At 37.9% G+C, this 10,131-nt stretch overlaps 1 protein-coding gene across 1 annotated transcript in view; it reads left to right on the forward strand.

Moving 5' to 3' along the window:
• The window catches only part of PHLPP1 (PH domain and leucine rich repeat protein phosphatase 1), a 249,363-nt gene that overhangs the window by 127,821 nt on the left and 111,411 nt on the right, over positions 1-10,131 (forward strand). The gene's annotated exons all lie outside the window — the stretch shown is intronic.

The following is a 10,131-nucleotide window of genomic DNA, read 5'->3' on the forward strand; positions in this document are numbered from 1 at the left end:
ATATATATATATATATATATATATATATATAAAATTAAACATATATATAAATTTAATATGTAATATGTATCTATATAGTACCTTTGTACTATATAGTGGAAACCAGAATAACATTATAAATAAGACAAATAAATGCTGATATTTCAGGTACCCTATGTAAGAATGTTTTCATATCTCATTTAGAGAATTATGTATAAAATGGTGGGGTGGATTGCAGGCCTTAGTGCCTTGGTTTGGGTGTTGTTTTTGAAATGATGAAACCTCTCTAGGGTGCCAGCAGCATTACAACGAAATTTGCTTTTATATTTTTGAATTTGTAATTTAACTTGTTATCCAAGTTCATTGTGATTCAGACTGCTGTGTGATGTAATTGTTTGTCAAGTGAATGAGTAAGGGAGTGACTTTGGAAAACAGTTAAGAGAAAATTAGAGAACAGTATCTAGAAATCATTTTGAAACACTGGCCACATTTGAATTACCAGGTAAAAACCGTTCCCTGATGATGAGATACCACTTAGGAGAATTGGTTTCTTTTCCTTTTAGAGAAGAAGCAACCGATAGAGAGTTTTGGGTGATAAGGCTTAGAAAATTCTCTCAACCTAATAGACAAATGGAGGTTCTAAATATGTAGGGCAGCACTCCTGCAGCAAAAAGTTGGGAAGAGGACCCTTGTCCTTCAGACTCACATGTAGAATTAATGTGATATTAGAAGCATACCTGTCTGGTTTTAAAATTATTCATGTGGTTACAAATGTGAGGAGATATTAAATAATATTGGGCTTTTATATTTATAATTTATCATATTTATCGTGCTTTGGTATGTATTTATATTAAAGTGGTTTTATGGGTGAGTCACTTGCCTACACTCTGCTTTATTCAGAATAAAATGCCAAAGTAGGATCAAATTGTAGCACATTTCTTTCCATATAGAGATGTTGATTTTTTAAATAAACTCTTTAACTTTTTCTTTATTTTGGAATACTTTTATAATTACAGAAAAGTTGCGAAGATAGTACAGAGAGTTCCCAAACAGTTTCCCAAACCCCTTTCTCAGTTTACCAGACGTATTACCACAATATATCTCTCAAGTATGAGAAACCAACATTAGTACGTAACTCTGAACTAATCTACGGACTTTACTTGGATTTTTGTTTGTTTGTTTGTTTTGAGACAGAGCCTTGCTCTGTTGTCCATGCTGGAGTTCAGTGGCACAATCTCAGGTCACTGCAACCCCTGCCTCCCAGGCTCAAGCAGTTTTCCTGCCTCAGCTTCCTGAGTAGCTGGGATTACAGGCATGTGCCACCATGCCTGGCAAATGTTTGTATTTTTGGTAGAGATGGGATTTCATCATTTTGGTCAGGCTGGTCTTGAACTGCTGCCCTCAAGTGATCTGCCCACTTCGACCTTTCAAAGTGCTGGGACTACAGGCATATGTTACCGTGCCTGGCATTTATTTGGATTTCACTAGTTTTTATATTGCCTTCTTCTGTTTCAAGATCTAATTCAAGGTACCACATTGCATTTGATTGTCATGTCTTTTTTGTCTCCTCTTGTGTGACAGTTTTTCACTTTCCTGTGTGTGTGGGGTCTTTTGTTTTGTTTGAGATGAAGTCTCACTCTGTCATCCAGGCTGAAGTGTAATGGCATGGTCTCAGCTCACTGCAACCTCCCTTCTCGTGTTCAAGTGATTCTCCTGTCTCAGCCTCCCAAGTAGCCGGGTCTATAGGTGCATGCCACCACACCCAGCTAATTTTTTGTATTTTTAGTAGAGACGGAATTTCACTATGTTGGCCATGCTGTTCTCAAACTCCTGACCTTGTGATCTGCCCGCCTCAGCCTCCCAAAGTGTTGGGATTACAGGCATGAGCCACCATGCCTGGCCTACTTTTCTGTGTTTTTCATGGCCTTGATAGTTTTGAGGAATACTGGTGCAGTACTCCTCAAAAGTGCTGAAATGCCCTGCAGTTATATTTAGACAAGAATTCCCACACATATATACACACAGCATACATTTTATACTTACAATAAGTTGGGCTGTGTGTTTCCAAGAGGATGGAGTGACTATGATTTGATTACCTTAGATTACTCTTGTTGACTACAACTAATTAGAATAAGAACTTTAACCTTCTTTCCTTTTAGTAGGAAAAATGGTTTTGATTGGAGAAGCTGTGTAGTGTTGGGGTCAAGAGTTTGAGTTTCAAAGTAAGGCAGGCATGGATTCCACCATTTCCTGGCCATGTTGCTATATCTAAGTTCCAAATTTTAAACTTTTTCATCTGATAAGGGGAATAATAATAGTACTTACCTTTTAGGGCTTATATGAGATATGCATATGATAGATTTATACTGGCACATAGTAAGTGAGTAGAACTAACTAGAGAATTTTATGACTGCCATCCCTGATTGGTCAGATAATATTTTAAAGTATTACCTATTTGTATGTGTATTTTCAGCAGATAAAGACTCGGGTCTTAGTTTGTCTTACCTTTTGCTTCTCTTGACAACCGTGGCAGCCTTTTGGGAAAAGGATGGCAGACGTTGGGGAAAAGATTTCATCCTGAGAAGTTGGGGTGGGGAACAGAGGGCGACACATTTTAGTAAATGCAGATTTTCAATACAGTACTTTTCCCTTCTCCAGTTTTAAAATATGTTTCAAAAATGTTTAGCAGCTACGGTTAGTGAATTAAGGGGCAAATGAATTATAAAGGACTGATTAAAAGAGATTAGATGTTAGAGAAGAAATGGATGAAGGAACTCCCTATTTGAGTTTGAATCCTGTATAAAGTATGGCCACAGCCTTCTTTTTAGCATCACGTGTTGAGGATAATCTTGTGATAATGTCTTTCCCTTTTTAACCCAGCGTCTAAGAAGAGTAGGCTAGAATCTAATATGTGCTTACAGGAAATTTGACATGGGTAAGGCTGAATGTTATAAGCTCCTTCAGCTTCCCCTTTCAGTTGTCATCTGCTCTTCCTCCTATGTAGGAAATTATATCATTTAGTTATACTCACTGTAACTGTGGAAACATTTAGTTTCTTTTCTTCATATTGAGAAATAAAACATTCTCAGAATGGATAATCTTTACATCTTGATGTTTAGATAAGGATTCATTTTGATAAGGACCTGAAAAAAAAAACAAACCAACAGAAACAAGAGTTTCCGATTGTTAATAACTGTCCCCACTCCAGGGTAGGAGGGCAAAAAAGAAAGAAATTTCAATTATTATTATTATTATTATATATTTTTTTTGAGATGGAGTTTCGCCCTTGTTACCCAGACTGGAGTGCAATGACGCTATCTCGGCTCACCGCGACTTCCGCTTCCTGGATTCAGGCAATTCTCCTGCCTCAGCCTCCTGAGTAGCTGGGATTACAGGCACGCGCCATCATGCCCAGCTGATTTTTTGTATTTTTCAGTAGAGACAGGGTTTCACCATGTTGACCAGGATGGTCTTGATCTCTTGACCTCGTGATCCACCTGCCTCGGCCTCCCAAAGTGCTGGGATTACAGGCTTGAGCCACCGCCCCCGGATCAATTATTTTTAAATTAAAATTCATTAAGGAAGTATTTTAAAAGGAAAGTTCTTTATTTTCAGTTTACTTTTTTGGATTTTCAGCTACAACAGAACTTTTTGTTCTAATTTGTTTGATTTGGGGGAAATTTATTAATGTTTATTAATCAGATGTGTTCTACCAAGATAGGCTCTTATATACTTATTACTTTTTAAACTTAGCACTTATTATTGCTTGCCAAGCAATAATAATACCCAAGGCAGTCTCTTTAGAGTTTTTATTTTGGGCGTGTATTAGTGGTAGACACTGTGGAAGAGCTCCTTTGGGAAGATTACAGTATTGGTAGTGAATTCATTGCTAAAATATTAATGCACGGCATGCTGTAAAAATTCAGTGAATCTCCTATTATATACAGTGTAAAAAATGGCTCTATTTGTTCAACATAGGTACATGTATCCAGCATGTTTTCAAAGTGGTTGGAAGGGCAGTGATGTGAAAAGGCTAAGCTGAGGAAGAATAGGAACATGCAGAAGATCTCCTATCAGATATATGAGTAACTTGACGGAAATGCTGACCTGGGTGTCCATCTTGGTGGCACACTTTTTAGAGTGCGTTCATTGTACTTATGTTGATTGATTCTGTTAATTCGTTTCAAAGTTAGGCTTTCGTGTGAATCTTTGGCATGTCTTAGTTTTAACTTAAAAGTTTAGTAACTTTTGTAACAGCATATTATTCTACTTTCAAGTCTGTTTCTTGGCTGGGCACAGTGGCTCACGCCTGTGAGCCAGCATTTTGGGAGGCCAAGGCGGGCGGATCACCTGAGGTCAGGAGTTCAAGACCAGCCTGGCCAACATGGTGAAACCCCATCTCTACTAAAAATACAAAAATTAGCCAGGCATGATGGCGGGTGCCTGTAATCCCAGCTACTCGGGAGGCTGAGGCAGGAGAATTGCTTGAACCCGGGAGGCAGAGGTTTCAGTGAGCTGAGATTGCACCACTGCACTCCAGCCTGGGCGACAACAGATTAAGACTCCATCTCAAAATAAATACATAAAATAAAAATAAAGTCTATTCCTTTATTTCATGGAAGATTAAAAGTGTATTCAGGTCAGTGACTTAGTGTTGTATGCCTGTGTGCTTTAGCTCTTTATTATGGAAAATGTCAAATATTCTAAAGTAGTGATAGTTGTGTAGTAACACCCATACACCTGTGACCTGGCTTCCACAGTTATCTCCTGACCAGTGGGGCTGTTATCAATGTGCTCCCTTTCTCTCTGGATTATTACAAAGCAAATCCCAGACATTATTTGACTCACACTGTTTTCACGTGTGTGTGTATAACTCTAGAAGACGAGGACTCTTCTTATAGCTATAACCACAACACCATTATCAACGTGTTTTTTTTTTTTTTTTTTTTTTTTAATTTAAAATTTTTTTTTTTTTTTTTTTTTTTTTTTTTTTTTTAAAGAATGGACAATTCAATAATTATGGTTACTTTTACAGATTTTCTCCTCAGATTACAAAGATTAGAGGGTTGATTCAGGCGTCTTATTCCTGAACTGGTGATGTAGCATGCGGTACCCAAGAAAATATACAACACTTGTGGAAAAGGGCATATTGTGAGCTACGCTTTTAACTTTTTATTAGACAGATGGAATGCTCTCATATTGATTAGCTAGATGAAAATGAGAACAGTTTACTACATGGCACATTTCTAAGTTCAGTATTTTGAATCCGAATAGTAACATGACTGACTGAATTGAAAGTGATGGAGCCCTGCAGTTAGGAACACGATATCTAATAATGGAAATTTTATCTTAAAAATTGTCCCATTTCCCTTGTTTAGAGAAAAGGAAAAGGCACACTATGACCTCTTTCAAGGACCTCAAATCTGGCCAGTTTAGTTGGTTATAACATGGTGACCCTGAGACCAGTATTATAAATTCAGGCCTCCTGGAGGGCCATTAACTTGTCTGCATGTCTCTATCTATGTGCTGATCAGTGGCTAATAGTTGCAGGTAACTGTGACTGTCACAGTCATTATCTCTCCTGCTGTGTAGCTCAGTATTAACCATAGTATTTAATTCTAGGCCATTGACTTGAGGAAAAAAGTCACAGCAGTGAACTTCTGGTTGTCGTGATTTGATTACACCCTAAACATGGACAGTGTAGGCAAATCAGAGCTACATTTCAAGCTGAAAGATCACATGAAATGATGAGCAAACATCACTCTTTTAAGAATAAGACAGGTGGTGAATCACAATTGAACTTTTGGTTTCATTTGCTTAAAAAATAGTCTTTTACTGTCTAGATTTTACTCAAAGAATACTTAACTAATCAGTTGAATCAAATCATTCTAGTATAACAAGACTGAGATTTCCAACTTATCAAATTGTCTTCTTAGATACAATTACAAGGAATCCTTCAATATGACTTAGACATCTTTTGCCTATGTTTTGCCTTTTAACTTGAAGTGTAGTTCAGGAAGTCTGCCACCTTCTGTTAGCATGGTCTGCCACTTGTACTTTAGGGATTGTGTGGTAGTTTGTAACTTTGGGGTTATAATGACAAGAAGCTTTGTTATGAATATTGTTCTACTGAGAAGTCAAGGGCTTTTCTGGAAACCCTCACTTCACATTTTTTATACCCTTTTTTTTTTTTTCTTTTTTGGATAAAGAATCAAGGGCCCTTTGATATAACAAGCCTACCATAGAATCGAGATGGAATGAAGGGGCCAGGCATGGTGGCTCACTCCTGTAATCCCAGCATTTTGAGAGGCTGACGCAGGTGGATCACCTGAGGTCAGGAGTTCAAGACCAGCCTGGCCAACATGGTGAAACCCTGTCTCCACTAAAAATACAAAAAAATTTAGCTAGGCATGGTGGCAGGTGCCTATAATCCCAGCTACTCAGAAGGCTGAAGCAGGAGGATTGCTTGACTCCAGGAAACGGAGGTTACAGTGAGCCGAGATCATGCCGCTGTACTCCAGCCTGGGCAAGGAGAACTAAATTCTGTCTCAAAAATAAATAAATAAAATAATAATAGTAAATGGAACTATAGGTCTGCATGACATGAATCCTGAGAAGATTGCTCTTGTACCAGTTCTGTAGTAACAAGAAAAGTTCTTGAGAAAAGTTTGGAAATGTAGTATATGAATTAGCATATTGGCTATTTTGGGTATAGGAAGACTTCAAGGAGGCAGTGGACAAGTCTTTTAAGGATAAATAGGCATTCACCTTGAAGACAAGAAAAACAAATTCATTTCAAGAAGGATAGGTCAAATATGTGCAGAGGCAGTTTGCAAAGATATACTTTAAAGATCGTATCACACATGTCTGAGCGGTGTTAAAAAAAAAAAAAGCTAAAGTAAATGAGTGCTAGCTAGTAAATTTCCTACTAGTTCTATTTCATTTTCTTGTAGAAATTTGTCTATAAGTTACCCAGTATTATAATTAACTTTCCAATATAGTAATAAGTTTGTTATATACAAAATTATGTTATGGAATCTTTATTACATTTAGAAAGCAGCAGAATATGAAGTTAGAGAACCTAGAAATTGGCTTTGAATTTAGGGTGAAGGCAAAATATTTTGGATTATATTAAATTATTTGTTACACATAAAATTAAGTGTGTAAAAAATAATAGAATGATGTCTTTACAGATATAATTATGCTTCATATTTACCTGTTTTATTTCCACACTGCTAATCCCATCTGTTCTTTTTTTTCCCCCTGTAGCGGCTCTTGTTTCTGAAATCCTAGTTAATATTCCTGAAGAAGAGGTTTTCACTTCAATTCTAAAGTTATTTCAGTTTAGAACTGTTTAATTTTATTTTCTCCAAAGTTTTAGAATCCAATTTTAAACAAATGGCAAAGATACCAGTTTGCCTCCCATGTCATAACAAAAGAAGCATGTTTTTGTGAAGCTGTGCTCGTTTGTATAATTATTACCATTTTAAATGCATTCCATGTACTTCCATCTTCCTTCCCCCTGTCTTCTCATCCCTTTCCCCTTTCTTTCTCCAGCTGTGTTAGAATTAGCAGTTGTTGTTCTCACTGTCCAGCAAGGAATGATGGGGAGAGGGAGGGAGGAAAGAGAGGACTCCTCTGTCCTTTCTTTGTGCCAGACACTAGGCTCCGTGTGGATTGCCAGGACCTCAGCAAATGGAAATGTGTTCCTCAAATGTTCTTGGTGGAACTCTAGAAACATTCCCCCAGGAAGCCTTAAAGAAGTCTGGTTGGGGTCTGTACCACTGCTATCAGTACTTTAAAATACTTATGGGTTTGATCTCTGTAATGTTATCTTTAATAAAATAACTTCTAGGGTTCAAGGGAGGAACTTAACAACTACATTTTGAAGTTGTAAATGTTGTTTTAATATTGGTAAGGGCCCTCGTAAGGTAGTTGACAAGAAGGGAATGTTAATATTAACCGCAGTTTTCTACAATAATTGTGCTAACAGTTATTTGACATTGTCTTTGACAGCATTCTTTAGTTTAACCTTGAATTCTAGTCTTCAACAACAAATGACTCTTAGTTCAGAGACTAGTTTAAGATTTGGAAAAGACCAGACTCTCCCACCATCACACCCTTGTCTGTAGGCATTTCCAACACCCGTAGTGTCTGATATGACAGTTCTTCCTTTTAAGTGAGCTGAAGTCTTTACTCCTATAGCTTTGACTTGTTGACCTGAGTTTTGCTGTCTGGTACAATGCAAGACAATTAGATTCCCTTTATTATTTGATAACCTCTGAATATCGTTGAGTTAACAGCCTCTGTGCTCTTGCACTGCACTGTCTGCTCCTTAGCAGTCTATTTTCAGCAGAAGCATTTCTGGCAATTCCAACAATTCCTTCTGTCTCTTGGTTCTCAGATACTTTATCTCTTAGCTTTTTTTTTTCTGGGTGCTCTCTGATTTGTTGACATCCTTGTGAATCTCACTGATCAGCACAGAGATGTGACCGTTATTTTCTTTGCTTTAGACATTATGTCCAAAGTGAATTAGTTACCTATTTGTGAGGTCAACCCTAAAAGAAAATATTTTTGCTTTTTTCCTTCCTCAACTTGTTGATATATTTTGTTAACGATATAATTACCACACCAAATTGATGCTATAGTGACAATAATGCACATAGTAATAACTAACATTTTGGTAACTTTTACTATTTGGCAAACACTGTTCTAGATACTTTGTGGTAGCCCTGTGAAGTAGGTGCTCATAACAACTCTATGAGCTTTTTGTTGATTTTTGTTTTGTTTTGTTTTTTTTGTTTTTGTTTTGAGACAGGGTCTCACTTTGTCGCTCAGGCTGGCGTGCAGTGGCATGATTACAACCCACTGCAGCCTTGACCTTCCAGGCTGAAGTGATCCTCCACCTCAGCCTCCTGAGTAGCTGGGACCACATGCGCCGCCATTCCCTGCTAATTTTGTATTTTTTGTAGAGATGGGGACTTGCCATGTTGCCCAGGCTGGTCTTGAGCTCCTGGGCTAAAGCAATCTTCCCACCTAGGCCTCCCTAAGTGCTGGGATGACAGGCACAAGCCACCATGCCCAGCCTGTGGTTGGTTTTTATACCAAAAGTTAATATCTGTTAGATAGCATTATCCCCATTTTGCAGATGAGGGAACAAATATATAAAGTATTCAATTACTGCTTTATGCATTAGGTTCTACTACCTTGCTCCTTTTACTTAACTGTACTTCCAGTGTTTTACAGTGGTTGGAAGGGACTATGAACAAAGATTCAAATAATAACTAAGATTTACTGAAAACATCTCAATAAAGTACTTCATGTGGAGTGGCAGCAGAATCCAGGCAGCCCAGTGGTATGACAAAAAGTAGCTTCTCAAGCAGTCCGTTGACTGGAGTGTGCTGGTAAGACATTTGAGCGTAGTCACTCTATGTTGATCACTGATCTTCTTCAATGATGACCTGGAGTTATTTAAGAAATCTGAGATGCTTTTTGAGTAATTCCAAGCAGACTGAATTGTTTTCAGTGGTGAGAGAACTACTGTTGTCTGATTTTTTGCAAACTGGTCAAATATTGGTTTATCAAGAATGTAGCATATTTAATTAACCAGATATCTGTATCTGGTGACGTTATAGTTTGAAGTTAAAATATTTTAATCTGAGGTTTTAAAACAGTTTAAATATGTATCTACCAGGTAGCCAGGTGCAGTGGCTCATACCTGTAATCCCAGCACTTCGTGAGACCGAGGCGGGTGGATCACCTGAGGTCAAGAGTTTGAGACCAGCCTGGCCAACGTGGCAAAACCCCATCTTCACTAAAAATACAAAAATTAGCCAGGCGTCATGGCACATGCCTATAGTACCAGCTACTTGGGATGCTGAGGCAGGAGAATCGCTTGAACCTGGGAGGTGGAGTTTGCAGTGAGCCGAGATCGCACCATTGCATTCCAGCCTGGGTGATAATAGATTGAGACCCCATCTCAAAAAATAAATCTACCATGCATGGTGGTTCATGCCTGTAATCCCAACATTTTGGAAGGCTGAGTGAGGAAGATCATTTGAGGCCAGGAGTTCGGGGCAAACCTGGGCAACATAGCAAGGCCCTGTCTCTATAATTTTATATATATATATATATATATATATATATATATAT

The sequence above is a fragment of the Cebus imitator genome, unplaced genomic scaffold (genome assembly GCF_001604975.1).
Source record: "Cebus imitator isolate Cc_AM_T3 unplaced genomic scaffold, Cebus_imitator-1.0 Scaffold55, whole genome shotgun sequence".
NCBI lineage: Eukaryota > Metazoa > Chordata > Mammalia > Primates > Cebidae > Cebus > Cebus imitator.